The sequence below is a fragment of the Microtus ochrogaster genome, chromosome 8 (assembly GCF_000317375.1).
Source record: "Microtus ochrogaster isolate Prairie Vole_2 chromosome 8, MicOch1.0, whole genome shotgun sequence".
Classification (NCBI taxonomy): Eukaryota; Metazoa; Chordata; class Mammalia; order Rodentia; family Cricetidae; genus Microtus; species Microtus ochrogaster.
Window position 1 is genome coordinate 65,602,955 of NC_022015.1, and position 6,502 is coordinate 65,609,456.

The following is a 6,502-nucleotide window of genomic DNA, read 5'->3' on the forward strand; positions in this document are numbered from 1 at the left end:
TTCGAGGCCAGCTTGGTCTACCAAGGGAGTTCCAGGACAGGGTCCAAAGCTACAGAGAAACCCTGTCTCGAAAAACCAAAAAAAAAAAAAAGTATATTTGTGATAAATTTAGAATATTTTGCTTTCCATTGATCTCTCAGACCACTTTCCTTTTCCAATTTTTAGAACATAGACAGCCAGGGACACTAGCACACGCTTGAACTTGAGAGGTGGAGGCAGAAGTACCAGGAATTTGAAGGCATTCTTGGTAATTGAGTTCAAGGCCAGCCTGGTCTATTAGAAACTTTATCTCGAAAACAAACAAGCAAATAAACAACAACAACAAAAAAATGCTGCCAGCAAGCAGGGCAGTTTTTTTGCCTTTGCTGTGAAGTCACAAACTTTTCAGGAAAATAACAGCCAAGGTTCATCAGGTATTGTCTGCACACCAGGCACTGGCCCAAACCTCTGTGCATCTCTGCTACTGGACTTCTAAAATATTTGATTTTATTTTATATGTATGAGTGTTTTGCCTGTGTTGTCTTTGTTCTGTCTGAGTGTAGTGCCAGTGGAGGCCAGGAAAGGGAGCTGGATCACCCGGAACTGGAGTTACAGATGGTTGGGACCTAACATATTGGTGCTGAGAATGGACCGCAGGTCCTCTGGAAGAGCCGCCACTGCTCTTTAACCTGTGTCTCTGGTCCCTCTGCCAGTGAACTTTGCAACAATCTTTTAAAATACTATCGTACTTCATACAGTGAAAAACTGGAATCCCAGAGATGCTTCGTTGCTCTCCTGAGATCTTGCAGTGAGACCTCAGCCCAGGCAGGCTCTCTACAAGGGTCGGTGACTTGACTGTGGTAGGAATCACCCTTTGGTCAGCAGAGTGGAGATACTGAAAATCACCTGCTTTAAAAAGATACTCACAAATACTTCTTGAGTGCATCAGACAGGAGAATCCTGCTGTGGATGAAGGATGTTTAAGGGGCATGTTAATCAATGAGTTAGATGTTAATCAATGAGTTAGATGTTAATCAATGAGTTAGTTAGATGTTAATCAATGAGTTAGATGTTAATCAATGAGTCCACTGAAGATGCCCACGGCATGCCCATTGGAGGCACGCACTCCCATAAAAACACACAAGTAGGACAGTCAACGGCAGGCTTCCTGGAAGAGCTGGCATTTATGATCCCCTTGAATGAGAAATGAGGCAAACCCGTGGAGAGAAGGGAAAGGCAGTTCCCAGGTGCCAGTGAGGGTAGGGGTGGGGTCTACAGCCCTACCATCCTGAATGTGTCTGATCTTGGAAGCTAAGCAGGGTCAGACCTGGGTAGTACTTGGATGGGAGAACAGGAGTGTGTCAAAATCCGAGGTCTATCCCCCTACAGGCTGTAAAACTTCATCTTTGGGCCTCAGTTCCCAGGTTGCTGTTGTTTCTCGAGACAATGTTCCATTACATAGCTGGCCTAGACCTCTTTTTGTAGTCCAGGCTAGCCTCCAGCTCCCAGCGGCTAATGCATCTGAAGAACATACGGGAGGGGCTGGCTGGGACATCCTCACTCTTGGGCTTCCTGAGTCATTTCTGGGGCCGCCATCCAGCACTTGTCTGGGACATAGGAGCAGGCAGCCTTGCCAGGGCTGCACTTCAGTCAGATGATTAAAAGGGGTTGAGCCACTTCAGCTCCCAAGACAGTTTGTAAAGGAAATGAGCTCGGAGGACGAGCTTCAGCAGTGTAGCGAGGGGCTACTGTAATCGAACAAATGGGCTGTTTATCAGCTTTCTATCTGCCCCTAACAAAACCATGTGAAATGAGGCATTAAACTCCTGGTGTTTTAAAAAAGAGGACAAACACTAGCCAATTTACTGGAGTAGAACAGATTGAGCCAAATGTTTAGTTTTGCATTAAATCTATATCTGGCATTTTCATTAAAAGGGGCAAAATGTAGACTTTATTGATGTTTCAGTGCCTGACTCAGATTAATGCTTAACGTTGAAAACTGGGCATGAAATCGCAAATGTATCTGCAAACACACGCAAAGGGGCGGCTAAGTGCTGTGTGCTTACTCCCAGCCAGCCTTGCTGAGGCTGCCGAGGGTTATTGCAGGGCTTATTTGGCTGCCCTTGCATCAGCTGTGCTAGGTAATATCCCTGATTGCTTAGTTAAATATCCTTCTAGATAGAGGGAAAGCCTGCAGCAAACGGGACCGTATCATTTTTTTGTGTAATGAACAATTAAGTCATAATATGCTTCTTGATTCGTAATTGATATTCCCAGGAAAAATTAGGTTACTATCCTCCTGATAAACAGAACCTGAAACTAAAATGAAGTTCATTCCATTATGACAGAAGAGCTTTTATTTTTCATAACCTTAAGTCTTAACTAACGTGCTCTTTATATTTGTACGTTCAAACGGCTAAGGATTCTGTTGTGCATCTCACCAGTTAGAACAATAAACTTCAAACGATGTGCAACTGAAAAGGCTGCATCTGGGCATGAGGAAGAGGCAGGGTCATTTCTATGGAAATGAGTTCTGGAGTCAGATTCCTTGGGTTCAAATCCCGGCTCTGGGGCTTACTGGCAATTTCTGATCAACCGATCTACAGGAATTGGAGCAAAAGAGGATTCGTTCCTTAGAAGGGCGGTGGGGTCCCAAGAGAAAAAATATCCAAAGAGTTGCTAGGAGCAGGAAACTAAGAGACTTGTAAGTCAGCTCTATTTGGCTCAGGCTAAGCCCCTCAACGGCTCTTTAAACCTAAATCTTCTTATGGACAAATGTAGGTCCAAATCTGGATGCCGATACCTCTTCTCCAAAATGTAATCCTTAATCCCACATGTGGACCTCTGGTCTCCACTCAGCTGACGAGCAAGCTGCCCCTCCGTGGCTTCTTTGGCCAGTTTGCTCCACATTTCCGGGATGCAGAGACCACTGTTCAGTAAACTGTTACTGACTTCCTGATCCAGGGCCCACCGGTACCAGTGGCTGAGAAGACTCAGTGCGCAGGCAGAGAACGGTCTGTCCTCAGGGAAAGGAGAAAGTGGGATGGCTGGTACTGGTGGTTTCCCTAGGCTGCTGGCCATCTGGCTTTCGCTTGCTTGTGACAGCTCTTCCTCTGAAGAAGAAGAGGCAAGTGGCACGAGGGTACCAAAGCCGGTGTGTTCTTTTTCTCCCTCCCTCCCTTCATTCCTCCCTTCTACCCTTCTCTATATTAGGGACCAAACTTGAGGCCTTTTGCGTGGCAGGCAAGGCAAGCGCTTTAACACTGAGCCACATCACCAGCTCCTCAAATAATGACTTTTTAAAAATAGCCTGGCATTTTTGTTTGTTTGTTTGTTTGTTAGTTTTGAGCCCTATAGCAGAAGCTGGCTTTGAACGTCCTACACAGCCCAGGATGACCATGAAGTTAAATCCTCTTGCCTCATCTCCCAAATGCTGAGATTAAGGGTGTGTGACACCACATTTGGTCCCAAAAGTCAGGTGCTTTTGCTGCCACATTACCCTTGTTCTCATCAAAAGATGTGACCAAGTAGATAGAAGAGAAGGTAGCTGAGCCACCCACTGCGGAAGGGAGAGAGAGGCATGAGATCGTGAGACCTGAGCACATTGGCTGCGGCCAGCTGGAGAAGTCAACAGCTTTCAGAGCCGTTCCCCAGGAAGCACGGCTTTTGGGGGTGAACAGATTCAGTTAAGTGTGTGTGTGTGGGTTTCTAAGTACCTTTCTATTCTGTGCCAATGACTCGGAAATTGGGGAAATGACCACAGACTATTTACTACACATTTGGAAACCGAGAAGTCTTTCACTTTTGCCGTTTTCCACATTCTTTTGACTGAACAGGTTCATTGTCTTTTCACATAAGAACAGGTGACCAACTGGGCTCCAGGGCAGAAGCCTGAGGGGCCTCCTCTGGTGAAGACTTTCTTGAGGGTAACATAGTCACATGGCAAGAGACAGGGGCCATAGATGTCAACAACAGGGGTTTTGTTTGTTTTGCTTTTGTTTTTGTTTTGACAGAGGCTCTTGTAGTCCAGGCTGACTTTAAGTCACTATGTCGCCGCAGAGGCTGGCTGTGATTCTCTTTTGCCTCCTCTTCCTGAGTGCTAGGATTTCAGGAGGGTACGTACCACCATGCCCTGTTGATGTGGTCCTGGGGATCAAACTCACTCAGCTCAGCATCTTACTATTTTTATTCTTTCTTTCTTTCTTTCTTTCTTTCTTTCTTTCTTTCTTTCTTTCTTTCTTTCTTTCTTTCTTTCTTTCTTTCTTTCTTTCTTTTCCCAGACAAGGTTTCTCTGTGTATCTTTGGTTGTCCTGGAACTTACTCTGTAGACCAGGCTGGCCTCAAACTCACAGGGATCCACCTGCCTCTGTCTCCCAAGTGCTAGGATTAAAGGTGTGTGCCACTACACCTGGTCTCCATTTTTATTCTTTAAAAAGTATTCTGTCTGTCTATCTATCTATCTATCTATCTATCTATCTATCTATCTATCTATCTATCATCTTTCTTTCGCTTTCTTTCTTTCTTTCTTTCTTTCTTTCTTTCTTTCTTTCTTTCTTTCTATCTATTTGTAGTGTGTGTGTTTGTGTGTGGTGGTCAGAGAACAACTTGAAGGAGTCGGTTCTGGTCCAGGAGTCTGCTGATCCAGCCCAAGGTGTCAGATTTATCTGTTGAGCCATCTTGCTGGCTTCCAGCATCTTTTTTTTTTTTTTTTTTTTTTACCTAACTTCCATGAAACTCTTAAGGCTTGGGGATCCCCTCGATTCAGGTGATGGGGGGACACAGGAGAGACAAGGAGACTAGCTGGTGAAATATACCATCTCCATCCATGATCTAGTGGGGTCGGATCTTTCTAGCTTTGTTCAAGACCTCTCTGGCATCAATCAAGTCTTCACCTCTCAAAGACTCTGACATCTCTAACCCTAAAATGGTTCTCGGGTTAGCTAGGGTTTCAATTGCTGTGAAGACACACCATGGCCATAGCAACTCTTAAAAGGGAAACATTGAATTGGGGTGACTTACAGTTCAGAGGTTTAGTTTAGAGTTTAGCATGAGGCATGCAGACAGACATGGTGCTGGAGAAATAGCTGAGAGTTCTATATCTGGATTGGTGTAGGCAGTGGAAGAGAGATACACGCTGGGCCTGGCTCGAGCATTTGGAACCTCAAAGCCCACCCCCAGTGAAATACTTCTCCAACAAGGCCACACCCACTTCAACAAGGCCACACCTCCTAATAGTGCCACTCCCTCCAGGCCAATAGGGACTATTTTCATTCAAACTACCACAGTACTGGCAGCAACAGCCCTACAGTATTGCTGCGGGTGTAAAAGGGACCAATGCGCAGGAAGCCTTTAAGAGAGAGTCTCACATGGAGAAAGCATTGGGCAAATGTTAGCTAGTGCCACCACGGTTACTCAAACATTGTGATGGCTTCTAGAGGGTCAACACAGGCTCTTTGGTTAATGGGTTGGAAATAGCCTTATTTCAAAGAATCTTACAAAAAAAAAGACTTATTTTAAAATTTTATTTCTGTGTGCGTGCGTGGAGGCAGGAAGAGGGTGTCAGGTCCTCTGCAGCTGGGGTGATGGGTGGTTGTGAGCCACCTCATGTGGGTGCTGGGAACCCAGTCCAGGTCCTCTGAAGCTGGAGTGACAGGTGGTTGTGAGCCACCTCATGTGGGTGCTGGGAACCCAGTTCAGGTCCTCTGAAGCTGGGGTGACAGGTGGTTGTGAGCCACCTCATGTGGGTGCTGGGAACCCAGTTCAGGTGCCAACCCCTGAGCCATCTCTCTGGCCCTCAAAGAGTCTTCATGAGAGGAAGCCAATCAGGCCTCCTCTGGCTTTAGAAAAGAAAGTCAGAGATAAAAGAGTAAAGGGAGAGAGGCAACCTTTGGAAGGGGCCTGAAACTTCTACATGGTCAAGTGTGGTGCAGGCCAGCTGCAGGGGTAGCTGCCATGGAATAGAACCCCAGGTGGCAGTCAACAGAGCTGGTGCAGACATGGCTCTGTGTGGATGCCACATATTCAATTTGTTTAATTGGCTTGGTCTGTTCTGATACAGTGTAGGCCGAATATATTTCTCACGGTTCTGGAGAGTGGGAACTCTAAGGGCAAGGAACTGATGCAGCCAATGCTGGATGAGGGCTCCTCTCTGATACATACATGACCATGTTTATATTACGCCCTCAGGTGGGTCGTTTCCCTACTGATCATATACAACCTCTGGAACTCCACCTACAGGACCTGATCACCTTCAACACCTTCCAATAACACATACTCAGGATCTCAGCATGTAGAGAACGTTCAGTGGGGTCATCCCAAGCAATATCTAAGATCTCACTCACTCGATGGCCCACAGCCTCCCAAGGGCCACACACTGCTAACACTGTTTTCAAAGATGACTTGTAGCTGGGAGATAGCTCAGGGGCTAAAATACCTGATGTCCATCCATATACACCTGGGTTCACTCCTTAGCACCCGTGTCTGGTGATTTGAGTGAGGATGTCCCCATAATATTGGGTATTTG